The sequence below is a fragment of the Eleginops maclovinus genome, chromosome 16 (assembly GCF_036324505.1).
Source record: "Eleginops maclovinus isolate JMC-PN-2008 ecotype Puerto Natales chromosome 16, JC_Emac_rtc_rv5, whole genome shotgun sequence".
Taxonomy (NCBI): Eukaryota; Metazoa; Chordata; class Actinopteri; order Perciformes; family Eleginopidae; genus Eleginops; species Eleginops maclovinus.
In genome coordinates, this window is record NC_086364.1 from 1712425 (window position 1) to 1727336 (window position 14912).

Genomic DNA, 14912 nt, shown 5'->3' on the forward strand with positions numbered 1-14912 from the left:
CACTTTAGGTTGTATAGATATGAGTGCATGGTTTTATATAGTTTATTATTCAGTTTAAAAAGGTTTTAATATTATTAAGCAGATAAGCACTTTGCTTTTGAAACGGAAATTCTGTTATATGTAAACCTAACCTATATCCCACAAATGTGGCTATTGTAAATGTATTTGTAAAACCATTGTTGAGGAAATAAGGACACATCGGGAATAGCTGCACAAACCTTGTATACTGAAAAGAGGTGGAGCAGCAATCTACTTTAGCTTGGTAATAATGTCCACACAGAAATGCTCAGTGGATTTTACGGAAAAAATGTCAGGTAGACTACGAGGTGAGGTAAGTACATTTCCTCCTGGGGCTCTAGGAGGCAGTGTAGTATTGTACTTCACAAATTGTTGCTTACTTAGGGAAATGTATGTTGGGAACCCATAGTTCACAGTACCTTCGAGGAATGGCCGATCCTCTTCCTCTGCTGTGCCTTTATCAGCCCTGTTCTTCTTAACACAAAAAGTTCTCATCTGATCCATCAGTCTCAGAGCCAAAAATCTTTCGGAGTTGTCTATTTGCACCCGGGTAAAAATAGACATACAGCATCCCCACCTCCGTACGTAAACATCGTCACGCTATGCCGTAGAGCGACACGCCTACACGGCCAAGTCTTGACCAAAGCTCAAAAAGGTGATTCATGACGGTCCAGAGGCTCACAACAGCTTTAATAATGCTATAAATATAAAAAGGTAAGATTCATTAAACACAAGATATACCCTTTCCACCAAAGTTAGGTTTTCTCACCGTTTATTCAAATGAAATGGTCCAATACGCAGACTTCTTCTAAGATTAGCTAACCCAGCTAATTTAGCCAAATCTAATGCTACTTGGAAAATTTGCCATGGTGTATATTGTATGTGTAATTGTGTCATTCAGAATGCTGAAGCCTTGCTAAAAGACACAGATCCTGCCAGTGTCCAGCAGGACCCATGAAGAGCCTCTATTACCTTACAGCCATGTTCACAATATAGCATCACCATCTCTCCATCCCCTGAAGTCCGCATCCTGGGGGTCATCCTGGACACAACCCTCTCCTTCCAGGCTCACATCAAATTGGTCACTAAATCTGCTTTCTATCATCTCAAAAACACCTCCCGACTCCGCCCTTCACTCTCCGACTCTGTGGCAGAAACACTCATACATGCCTTCATCACGTCCCGAGTGGACTACTGCAATGGGGTCCTCTCCGGGGCTCCCAGCAAAACCCTGGAGAGGCTCCAGCATGTCCAGAACTCTGTCGCCAGAGTTCTCACCCACACCAAACCATGGCAGCACATCACCCCCACCCTCATCCGCCTTCACAGCCTCCCGATCAAGTCCCGGATCACTTTCAAAACCGTCCTCCTCACCTACAAGTCTCTCCATGGCCTCGCTCCACAGAACTTATAAGACCTCCCCCATCCCTACACCCCTACACGGAGTCTGTGGTCCTCGGACACAGGCCTTCTCTCTATTCCCCGCTCTCGCCTCCACACCGTTGGTGACAGGGCATTCCGTGTTGCGGCCCCCACCCTCTGGAACGCTCTTCCTGCAGAAATCCGCAATGCTGCCTCCCTGGATATCCTCAAATCCGCATTAAAAACTCATCTCTTCACCATAGCCTTTGACCACTAACTCATCTTAGTCCCCCGTTCTTCTACCACAACTGCCATTTCTGTTTTGTATTTTATTTACTTTATTTTTATATTCTTTTATTTTCCCTAGTCTTTTGTTTTTTTTTTTTTTTTTTTTTTTTTTGTCTGTCCTCACAAAATGGAAAGCGGCCTTGGGTACCTAGAAAGGCGCTATATAAATTCAAATTATTATTATTATTATTGTCATTATAGTACAGGTGTTTTTTGTCCCTGATGTTCAGGTAACCTTACCAAGCAATCGCGACAGAGAGGCATACAGTACAACACCCGGGTATAAATAGCTACAGTGGTTAAGATAAGCCTTTATACATCCACCATAGGGGAATTACAATTTGATGCAGCAGCAAAAAGGAATGAAGTTATCAAAGAAAAAAAATCCATAAATACCTATACATCAAAAACGGTATCTAATGTGTAGCCCTGCAAATAGCATTGTTAGCTACGGACACCCGGGTGTAAATAGCATTGTTAGCTATGGACACCCGGGTGCAAATAGCATCTGCCAAATCATTTCAGCTGCAGGAGGTGCCCTGGATCCAAAGATGTTGTCCCCTGATTCACTGTTCTGCACATATCCTCTTTATTCTCTGAAGGGAAATTGTGGCATGGTGGCCGCTGCCATTTGCGCATCATGGCTGCTTAGCACGGCAGCGTAGCTAATCTTTCAAGTATTCATTCACCGGGGGGAAATTTGGCCAGTTATTGAGCCCACGAGTTGAAAGCATCAGTTAAGTGCAAGCTTTGCCTGCCAGCTGTGAATATACTATTTTTATCCAAGGGGTCTATGTCTCATTTGAAGAAGCATTTATGGGTAAGACAAGCCGCTAACCGGTCCTCCTTCGTGCACTTGGCCGTTAAAACTGTGTTTACTATAGGTTGGTTATGACTTCTTGTCATGTCCCCAAAGATTATTTAAGTGCTATCAGTTAAATTAGTTTTGGTCCTGTCCTTTTGTTGTCTTGTGCCTTCCTCTCTTATTTTGAATAGTAATTCTCTCTGTCGTTTCAGATCGCTGTGGTCCCTGCCCGTGTGTGTCTCCTGCGCTTGTGATTGTCTGCCCCACCCTGATTGTTTCCACCTGTGTCCCCCTACCTTGTGTGTTTACATATTGTCCCCTTCTTCCCCTGTCCTGTGTCAGTTTGTCCTATCTGTTTGATGCAGACACACCAGCGTATGCCACGTCCCAATAGCCTTTTTGCAGCGGCTGGTATTTAGTTTTTAGATTTTGTTTTTTGTAATCCAGTTTGGTTTTCCTCGATTGAGTGTTTTTGTATTTTTTTCTGTGTTCAGTAAAATACTTTATTCCTGAAGATCTACCGTGTCCGAGTTGTGCATTTGGGTTCATGCCTCAGAGTTCGCTCCTTGACACTTCTGACCCTAAACCTTTTCATATGTGTGTAATAATGTTTTATGATCCCCACATCAAGCTTTGATTGGTCAGTATTGTTAACACCCAGCTCTTGGGCTGCAACAAAAACCTGGGAGTTGAGACGAGGGGTATGAAATTATAACAATTATTTATTTATAAACCACAAATAGATAGACAGTCGCACCGCAAGGCTAACACAGGGAGTGTGCGAGAGGAATGAGCGCCCCCAATAATCTCACTGAGCCGTCTTTTATCGGCCCAGGTGCAGCTCATCAGCTCATGCCGGCCCCACAGCACTCATACATGCAACAGGAAGCTTAGAAGCAGAACCCCTAGTAGTGTGGAGGGGTCGTCACAGTATAGTGTTATTACACAACTTTAACAGGTTTACGTGGCACAACTGGGAGGACTTGTTCCTATCTGGGAGGGAGATTACATCATTCTTATTTCACACTTGTCACACTGTAGAATAGGGTCCCACAAATTTTGCCTGAAATGAAGAGGCAACCAAAGGCTGCTGGGCCAGCATTTGATCAATGGGGCCAAAAATGCATGTTTCATATAGTCTCTTCATCTTCTGTTCTGATTACTCCAACTCTTTCTTGGGCCTGCATAACAGCTTAAACCAACTGTCGTTTGGAACCATTAATCAAGCTGGTTGTTGGGGGATCAGGTACCTCCTAATCCTCCTTTAGTACTGCTCTAACATGGTGACCAAAACCCGGGTAGCCTTCAATAACAAGGCAAACCTTCTTCCCGATTCAACTCACTGCAGTAGGATCATAACAAGGATTTTAGGGATTGGTGAGACCACTCAAGAAGACCGGAAGAAGGTGCATTCCAAGATAATTCCGGATTTATGTCAAAGACTGGGGCAATAGGACCCAAGTGCAGTAAAACATGTATGGGGGTTTGAACTTAAAGCGAGCTTTATTAAAAAAGCTGTTAACAAAAATACTAAACTAGGGGAATACAGGACATGAAAAATACTTGACACATGAAGGACGGACAGGAACAGGCAGGCAACATAGACGGGAAAAGGAACGGAACATGGACATGGCCAGATTGGAAAGGACGATAACCGAACAAGAGAAGAAAAGGCAACAGGGACTAAATACACAAGGGTAATCACAAGACAAGACATAGCTGGAGAGGGGAGGAGAAACACAGGGGCAACAGGTGAACACAATGAAACAATCAGGCACAGGAGGGAAACGCAGACAGGAAGTGAATTCAACATGACACAAGAGGGGAAAACATTTCAAAATAACGCAGGAAACAGACACAAAACAAGGATCATGACAGACTCATGTTTTGGTTTCAACTTCATGGTTTTGGTTGATTTCAAACAAAGTCATGGCTTTCAGAATATGGAACTTTTATTCCAATATTCTGGCGATAAACTGATTTTTGAGGCTTGAAAAGACAGCGCTGTTGTCAAAAGTGCTGATTCTGTGTCTGTAGCTATTTATGCATATGAGCTGCAGTTGGTCACGCCCCTTTCTGTGTGTGGGAATGTGACGTCATTGTCACCTAACGTTGTCACCTGATGCGGTCACGTTGCCGGTAAACACAAAGTAATAAAAGTTTGCCGTCAGTCCATGAAAGCCTCTCACTCGGCTGCACGGTTATTGATCGGTCCCCCTCTCACAACGGTAGGAATAACAGTTTTAAGGTGGTTTTATGGTGTTTAAATGAACGTACGCAACTGGCTTATATCAACTTGGGTTTTACTAGGGCGAGTGAAAGACGAGTAGTACCTAGGGTGGCCAGACGTCCGGCTTTAGGCCGGACAGTCCGGCTTTTCAATGCCCTGTCCGGCGTCCGGCGCAGCATTAAGCCGGACGCGTATTTGTCCTCCTTCTTGAGGCACTAGGCTTGAAGAGCGGAGTTCTAGAATCTTCGCTGGGACGCAGCACAACGTCCAATGCCGTAACATATCTGTTCTAACAAATGATTGGCTAAGAGCGGTGTCAGATAAATATCTGCTATATCATTGGTTAAAAACGTAAACAAGGCTCCATGTGCTGCCACTTCATACATATGCCGGCTTCTTTGACAGAAAGTTTGCATCATGCCAAAACGTAAGACCTCATTCAATCCAGAATGGACGAAAGAGCACGATTTTATATCTAAAACCAGTCGAGACTCCTTTCATGGCGTCTGCACACTTTGTCGTTGTGATTTTGACATAAGCAGTAAGGGAAGCTGCCATTGAACGACATGCGGATACGGAGAAGCATAAAACTAATAGACCTGCGGCAGGTACCTCTTCAATGAGGACATTTTTTCGTGAAGCCTCGTCGCCCCTGGATAATAAAATAACCGCTGCTGAGCTGTGCAAGGTTTACCATGCTGTAAAGCAACACCAGTCGTACAGAAGTGTAGACTGCGGCGTGAAAGTGGACCGGGAGATTTTCAGTGACTCGCCCACAGCTAAAGGGATGACTGAAGCAGCTGCCCCCTTGCCAGTCAAAAAAATGTGAAGCAGATGTTCTGCTTTTTTATGAAAGAGCAAAGAAATACATCAGTGAAAGATATGACTTCTCTGACAGAAGCTTTCATAGCAAAGTGGCCAAGCTTGGCCTCAAAACTTCTGTGCCATTTGAAGACTACAGTGCTGCTGTCCAGGCCTGCAATCTGGACATTGATATGGATGGACTGTATGAGGACTATGCCATGGTGGAAGGTCACCAGAAATGGAAGGTTGCCACAGTGAGGAACGATATTTGAAACTGTTTTCCAAAGCAGATGTACCACTTGTGAATCTCAGGAAGGTCAGCGCCTATATTTTCTCCATCCCATGCAGCAATGCACACACAGAACGTGTCTTTTCAATGATGACAACTGCATGGAGAAACGAGAGGAATCGCCTGGATGTGGACAGTGTCAAGGCTGAGCTGCAAGTGTGTGTCAATTTCACTTATCCCTGCACAGAGGTGTACAAGAAGTTCATTGAAAACAAAAAACTCTTGGATGCAGCCAGGAAAGAACAGAAGTATTGCAGATAGACAATCAACTACTTTGGTGAGTACACTAGTCTTATGATTTCACTGATGGGCTGCATGAAATATTTATATTTATTGGGTTGAAAACAATACAGATTTTTGAAGGTTGATAACAGTATTCTTGCTATGTTGTTATTTGTACCAGTCCCTGCAGGATATAAACAGGCCCAGGGGCAGTGGGGGCTTGGAAGCCATGATGTCAGAGGTGCTGTTGTCTCCTGAGCTGCTACAGAGGGTGAATGTGGAGTTTGCCTAAATACAGGTGGACTGCTGTACACACACACACATATACAGATGAAGACACTGAAGACAAGTCCCCAAAAGACTGAAGCACTTTAGAAATGCTATACTTTTTGAGCAGTTGAATGTAAAGGGTTTTTTTTTTTTACAATCTCCTTTGTTGTTTACATAAAAGGTTATTTATGCTTTTCAAAAAAGCATTTTTGTATTATTATGTATGTTACCTGTTATTTGTTTTTTCTATTTAAGTCCACACATGTTATGCTTTGTGGCACTCTGCACTTTAAAAGATTCATCTCAGTGGTCAGTTTTTGAACACCACAATGTATTGAATAAATACAAATACTGTGAACAAACCCTTTTTGACTTTTCATTCATATTTTTTCCTATTCAGCTACACAAACATCATCTTTAAACCACACAAAATTGTATTGTAAATGAGAGTATACCAGAGTCCTATGTACATCATAGTAATTTATTGATATGCCGCATAATGTCCTCCTTTTCGGTGTTATGGAAATGGTCACCCTAGTAGTACCTGATGATGGAGGGAAACTCTCCCGACAGGCAAAGAATGAGACCGGGTCTGTGACGAACACTTTGCTTTTAAATGGTGTTTTATAGTGATGGCGAGATGAAGCCTTATGAAGCTTTGAAGCTTTCCAGCAAATCGGTTCACTAAAAGGTTCATCTCATGAGGCTTCATGTGCACACAACACCCCCTGTTGGTGAACAGGTATAAAATATATAATAATAAAGTCAATGCATCGATATAGTATCTTGTTGTTATATCTATATATAAATAAATGTCTGCTGCCTTCTATAAAGACAAAAGAACAAATAGTTTAACTTGCCAGAGGACAGTGAATATGCTTTTGTGACTTAGCAGAGGACAGTGAATATGCTTTTGTGACTTAGCAGAGGACAGTGAATATGCTTTTGTGACTTAGCAGAGGACAGTGAATATGCTTTTGTGACTTAGCAGAGGGCAGTGAATATGCTTGTGTGACTTAGCAGAGGGCAGTGAATATGCTTGTGTGACTTAGCAGAGGGCAGTGAATATGCTTGTGTGACTTAGCAGAGGGCAGTGAATATGCGTGTGATACATTGGAACACTTTATTGGTTTTTGTTCAGAAACAATATTTTTTTCCACAGTTTTCGGGCTAAGGCGATTTTTCCTTTTGGAGACTTCTCCCGCCTTTGAAAATACCCTTTCACACGGGACTGAGGAAGCAGATGTGCACAAAAAAATGACTGCGAATTTAAACATTGTGGGTAGACATGTTTTTGTCTCTGCCAGTAGTCCAGAGGGTCCTCCAAACGTCCGATATTTGGTTCGGACAGGTACCGCTGGACTTCAACTGTTGCATCTGCTGTTGCATTCTTTTTCTTCCTGGACAGCATTAAACTCTTATCCAAGTTATGCCAGAGTTTGTTTCCTGAAAAGTACACACAGAGAGTGTCAGTGGATGTAGTAATTACTTCAAATTGCTTTAAAATGAATGAAATGACCTGGGGTTTCTTGTCCAGCAGGTTGAGATGTTGATGGTTGGTCTTGAGGCTGCACGGCTTCAGGTGATCTGATCAATGCACCACATTCAGCTACAAGCCTTTTTGTGGACTCTGAAGCTTTTAAGGGGCTAACAATTCAGATCAGTTTGACCCTAGGGTCCAGGAGCGTTGTCAACGACATGATGCTCATTGATTGGAGAGTGTGGAGCCTCTCTCTTAGCTGCCTTAACAGATGTCCTCCCGTTTCTTTGGCCACTGATACTGTGGTTTTTTCCATCTCCTCCTGCAGCATTTGCTCCAGCATTTTGAGCAGTGGCACAACCTTTGAACCGGAAACCTTTTTCTCCTCGGAAAGCTAAATGGTGGCATCATTGAATGAGGACAGCAGAGAGAGGCACCCACTTATGGTGGTGAACTCAACAGAGGTCAGTGTGGTGATTTCTGTATTCAAACCCGATAATGCAGCCCCAACTGGTTCTCTGAGGTCGACCAGACTTTGCAGCATGTGGAATGTGCTGGTCCAGCGTGTCTCCACCTCCTGCAGGAGCTTCAATGTGGGCCTTCCCAATTGCTTTGCACTGATACAAGCAAAGTAGCAGTAACATAAACATATCATTATTACTATTCAGTAGTAAGAAAGGTCAAAAATAAACTATTGTGCTCTATACATGAAGTCTTACACATCTGCTGTGTGGGGATAATATAGTTTGGATCCAGTTTGGCAACAAAGGCCCTAAACCCCACATCCTCCACAACACTGATCGGCTGTGTATCCTTCACAATCATGTTGACCAAGGCCTCATCCAGATCTTTTTTTTCTGGTAGCTGGGGGGAAACAGGGAAGCTGAGTTAACAATGAGTGTCTTTTAACTTTCTATTATTGGCATGATAAAGAGAAGTTCACATGGTTAAATTATAAAGTATATTATTCCAAAATATTAAATGACAAACCTTGATCAGGTCCACCATTTCCCTCCTTGACGTCTGTATGTCCCGATGATGCCTTGGCATGGATTAAGTATTATTATTGTAACCCAATTACTTGGAGCACAATAAACACTTCACCTTTGAATGAAATAGAAAAATTAATAAAATAATCCTGTGGTATCGAAAGGCAGCGAGGCTTCGTTTGTCATCAATGACATCACTAGCCCAAAACGATACAAGCCTCACAAAAAACTTCCGGGATTACTCGACATACGCTCTGAAGCCTTGGCGCAGTACGTAACATCACTAGTGTTTAAACGGAAGTTTTAACTGTATTTAAGTGACCTATTCATGTATTTGAAGCAGCTTATATATGTGGGTTTTTTTTACAGAGTTTAGTGCAACCCGGGACACTGATCAATCATTTCCCCAGCAGGATTGAGCTGTGAGAGTGTGAGAATAATGTATGCCTTGTTTTAACTCTTTTACGGTTATATTGAGTTGGTGAATGATGCTGGCAACTAAGGTTATGTCTGTTTCTTTTTTCAAAAGGACCAGGCCAGCCACTGTTCTATAGCACTTTTTTTTTGGTTTATATTTCTGTCGTTTGTCTTCATTTGTGCAGTATATGGCAATATAATTATTCTACTTTTGTGTCTTAGGTTGCGCTCCTCATCCTTGGCGGCGCAGGCCTGGGCCCGTGTGGAGAGCTGTCTGCTTTCAGTGTAGGGACTGCACGGTGGGAGAATAGCTGGGTTTCAGTTACGTGATTATGATGACGCGCGAAGGTGGCGCGATTTGAGATGGAGGGCAGGAAGTAAAAATGGAGAATACGTCTATGGAGGAAACCGTTGCAGAGAGTCCGTATTGTACGGATTTAGATCCAGTTTCAAGACAAAGATACAAGCAATTAATTAACAAATCTGTTGGACCTGACCCATATCTCATGAAGATGAGTGAGTTTTCGACAGAACCTAAAGATTTGCCGACAATCGAGGCTGTTGATATCACAAAGTATCTGGTCCTTCAGACATCCTACTACACCAAACAGCAGATGAAAGTCTATAAAAGTCTGGAGGCATATCACTTTTTTGTCAGCGGGTGGGTCCACAGCCTCGGTACCAAACGGCTCCACGATGATTATCGTTTGGTCTTCGCCAGGGTCAGAGTCGGCGCCAGAGCAGATCTACTGGAGGGGCATTGGGTCATTGGCGGGGGGGAGGGGGCTTGCTTGCTTTTGTGACATTAAAAACTCTTTAGCAACTTCGAACTCAGCGTCAATTATAGTCGATTGTGACAGATCGAGAATATGCTTCACAGCTGGTAGGAGGAGCATCAATGACCGCTAGGGGGGGCACGGCCCTCGAATGCCCCCCCTTAGCGCCGGCACTGGCCAGGGTGAGTGTTTGTTGGAAGGCATCCGCCATGACGTCTGTTAGTTCGTGCGTGGCAACAGGACATTTATTAGCCTTTGTTTATCTCTGTATTTACTGGGTGGACTTATAATGCACGTGGAGCATTAAAGTCTAAACAATAAACAACAGAAGTAATGGGTTTTTCTGATACAGAAAAAAGTTAGTTTTTTTATTAGGAGGAAATTGAGTGGAAAACAATGTCCTTCCAAAGAGTAACAGCCCCTGACACTTAAACAAGACCACCACTTTCATTTCACGTATCCATAGTTACCAATCTAATAGGCTAATTACATCACACAGTTTGTTTTGGAGACCATCCAGTCCCACCCCCCCCCCCCCAACCACCACCACAGTAGTTATGCCAGAGAAATCTGGAAACCCAGAATGCTTTGCCTAAAAATGATTTTCAAGTTTCACAGCTTAACCTTCGAAGACATCACACACACACACACACACACACACAGACACACACAGACACACACACACACACACACACACACACACACACACACACACACACTGGGGTACATCCTAAGTCTCCTAAATTGCATGCCTGTTTACCTCACTTGGGTCTTAGTCCCCCCCACCGGAATGCCTACAGAGACGCAACAAAATGTGCATTGAGAGAAAAAAGAAGTCCTTTCAAGGATTAAAGGATTGTAGTCTCAGCAGGATGTGAAACACTTCTCTATTTGCATTTATTTCCAGTAGACCTGACTACGCGGCTGCTGGAGCCCTCACTAACATGGAGAAAATGGATCACGTCACTCCAGTACACTGGCTTCCTGTTTGTCAAAAGTGGACATTAAACTGCTGGTTTATAAAGCACTGAGTTGTTTAAGGCCAAAATACATCTCTGATCTCCTGCTGCATTATGAATCATCAGGTCTTCTCTCTGTCCCAGGGTCAGAACTAAACATGGAGAAGCAGCGTTCACTTATGCTCCAAATATCACCTCTTTTAAATCCAGACTGAAGACTGTTCTGTTTGCTGCTGATTTGATATATTATTATATATTATCTATTCATATCTTACACTGTAACTTTTATTCTTGTATTTTCTACTTGTATTTTTCTATTTGAGCTTGTTGTGTCTGTCACTTCCCCATATATTCACACACAAACAACAGCCCTCACCACCTGCTGGCTTTGTTAGAACACATTCACTTTTCCGTCATTAGTTGACCAAAACAAAATTCCATTAATAAAGAACTTATTTGTGGGTGAACAATAAGGAGGAATGCTATGTAGCTGACAAACTACCTGTAATTCACAAAGGTCCTTAAAGAATATAAAATAGAACCAGGCTTAGATAAGTGTCAACCAGCTCATAAAACTACATTCACTTCTTCTCCATTCATGACAGGCTGTGATTTTGGTGTCTTTAGGCCCCTGGGAACCTTTCAAAAGATTGTTAAAATCTTCAATTATAAAGTATGGCCACTGGATCCCCCACCCCTCTTTGACCTGGGGAAAGGTCACTGGAGATAAAACTCTATATGGTGTGTTAGACACAGTGCTTGCCGAATGTTTCAAGTGGGTTTCAAACTGATTTTATTCATGTTAACAGCATTTAATTAAACTGTAGGACAGGGTGTCAGGAACACAAGTGCAGCCTCGTAGGCCTGAGCCCCGTAAAGGAATTTCAAATGGACAGTTTATGTTCATAAAGAATACCTTACTGCATGCCAACAACATTTTAATTGTCATCTAAGAGAAAACAGCTTCCAATGCACCAATTTTGAAACAAATCCGTATAACTTTACTACTACTACTGTCTGATTTGGTCCCATAACTATACATTCGTGGAGTTGAGATCCAAAGAAGGGTGAGTTCAGAGATGGGTGTTGTCCGAGCGAGAAGTAGGGGGGATAGGAAGTGGGGAAGAGGCCATTGGCTGATGGTCTGTGGTTTGATTCAGTCTTAGTTCTGGGTCAAATGTCCTTTTTTTAATCATTTATGAGAGCCATTCAGCACCAGCCAACATGCAGATATATGATCATCTTACATCCCCACCCTTGTTGTTTAAACTCGTATTTCTTGAGGAAAATAAATAAGGCAAAATCTTTTCTTTTACAGAGAAGCAAAAAATGTAATCTCACGATAAACATTTTTCTCTTTTCTTGTTTAGCATAAATGCATTTCAATTTACTTTTTGTCTTGCAATCCTGCGCTGAAGATTTAGAATAAATTAACATTGAACCTCATTAAAAAAGTTGTACAATGGCGTGAAGCAATAAAGTGTATTTTCGCCACTCATGCAGCAAAGTAGTAAATAACTCCGAACCTAATCAAAACAAGCAGAGTGGCTCTTGTCTGGATGTCGCTTGCATGGTTGTAGAGAAAATTTGCATAAATTTGGGCCAGTCTTTGCTTTTCCACGTTGTGCTGCACAGCGTCTTATAAATCTCTCCAACACCAGGTTCCATTATCTTGGCATAGTTAGACTGATAGGCTGTAGCAATTTCCTGGGAGCAGTTTGTACCTCTGTAAATCCAGGGGACAGAATCGTTTTACCAGAGCTGGCATTTTCAATGTGGTATGTTCTTTTCCCCATATAATCCAGGGAGATACATGCAGGTCAATTGAAAGAAATGGCCAGTGTGCAACTGAAAGGAAAAGTGTGTGTATGAACTTTTCAGTTGTTTGTAGTGTGTGTGTGTGTGTGTGTGTGTGTGTGTGTGTGTGTGTGTGTGTGTGTGTGTGTGTGTGTGTGTGTGTGTGTGTGTGTGTGTGTGTGTGTGTGTGATCCTACCCATGGGGTGTGTGTGTTTGTGATAAAGAGATAGAAAGGCAGAGGAAGAACGAGGGCAGAGAGAGAGCACAGAGAGATGAAAGAGACGACGGGCGAGCAAAGAGCGCAGAGATAATGGACGCAGGAAAAGAAAATAAGTAGGACAGACAGGGATGTGTGTGTGTGTGGGGGGGGGGGGGGTGATTTGAATTACAGATACTGACAGATCACATTGACAGATAATTTAAGGAAGCAGGGAAGAGGTATCCAAGCAGCAGATAAAAGTCAATGTGTCTGTATTTATCTGTGCTTTCCTTTTTGCTTTAAATCAAATTAAGTTATTTAAATAAATATTTAGCCAGCGGTTAAACTGGGCTAGGACACATAGGCATAAACTTGTATGTCATTGGCCTCACACATGTTCAACAATCTATATCTTTACAAGAAATGTGTTTCCAATGTTTGCTCCACACAGCAGATGCTTCTGCATATCAAATCAAGGCGCCCACTAAAGAAAGAGCCAAATCCCGCTTTAGCGACCTGCTAAGTTTCATAAGGGTCTTTACACATGATGTCTTTATGAAAATTAGCCTGCTGAGTAACACTGGCACGTTTACAGAAATGTTGATCAATGTGCACTGTCCTTTAAATAAATAAATGAAATGAAATGCGTGCTCAAATCCGCTGTTGTGATTTACACGCGCCTATTGCTCAACGAGACCACGGCACTACGGCTGGCTTATTATATTATCTGTTTATCGTCTCTCCTACAGTCACCTAGCTTTACTACATGTGGGTATGCGACCAGGTGACCGTTTAGTGCTTTGGTACAAATATCAATTCAAAGATATAAAATATATATTGTGATGTCTTGAGAGGACTGGGCTGGAGGTGTGGGTGCGATGAACAAAAGACAGCACGCAGCAATTTCCTCATTAATTCAGTGTATTTTTGTCTTCTTTAGGCCTTAACAAACTCAAATAGTCACTTGTAAACAAAACACAAGGATTAAACTAACTAAATACTTTTGGTAAATACAATAGAAAATAAATACCGCCACTTCTTCAAAGTGAGCAACTCCACCATGGCCTCTCCCTTTGTGCTCTCTCCCAAGAGCAATCGCAAGCCATTTTGCCCAATACCCCACTGACTATGGGAATTGTAGTTCTTGCTGCATCCACCGAGAGGGAATGTATCTGCCCTCTATAATGCACCCTCTCATGACATCACAATATCAACATGTCTTGACAATGTCCTGCTTTATAATGCCTTTTTATAAATAGTTTTAAATAAATACAGATAATATTTGACCAGAATATTAACATTCTGGCTGGTACTGGCACAAGCTGTGTCTCAATTCAACAGCCGCATCGTTCGGAGGCTGCATTCGTAGACCGCTTGCGTCACTTTCCCTGAGAGAAGGCTGTCCCAATTTAAAAAAAGACAAGACTCCTCGATTGAGGCCGACAAATGCGGCCATTTTTCCCGGATTTGGAGGATACATCTGATGAATCCTCCGCGGTGTACCATATCCCAGGATGCAATGCGCACTGGTGACGAGTGACGTTTATTCAAAGTAAATAGCAGTCAGGTCTCTGCAGCAGCAGAGTGGATTTAAAAGCAGCAGCAAGCTTAGGAATCACTAATGAATGTGAATAAAAATAAACCACTTGATAAACACACTTCTGCTGACATTTGTTTTACTGCTGGTGATGTTAAATGACATGATGGATTTCCTCTGTGTTAGTGATGGAAGTTCTCATGAAAGAAGACATGAAGCTGCAGAGAGATGAGGGATATATTCTTACCTCTAGGCTACTTTGAGATTAGATGAAAAAAAAAAAGAATAGTAATTGTTAAATACATTGTTTATTTCATTTTCTCAGGTTTGAAACCTGAGAAAATGAAATAAACAATCCACTCTTATACTTAACAGTGGAATAATAGGATATCTGTAGGTCATTAAACACTCTCAAATTCAGTTTTAATTATATTACATGACATCACTTTTTCACACTAAGGTGTGTCAA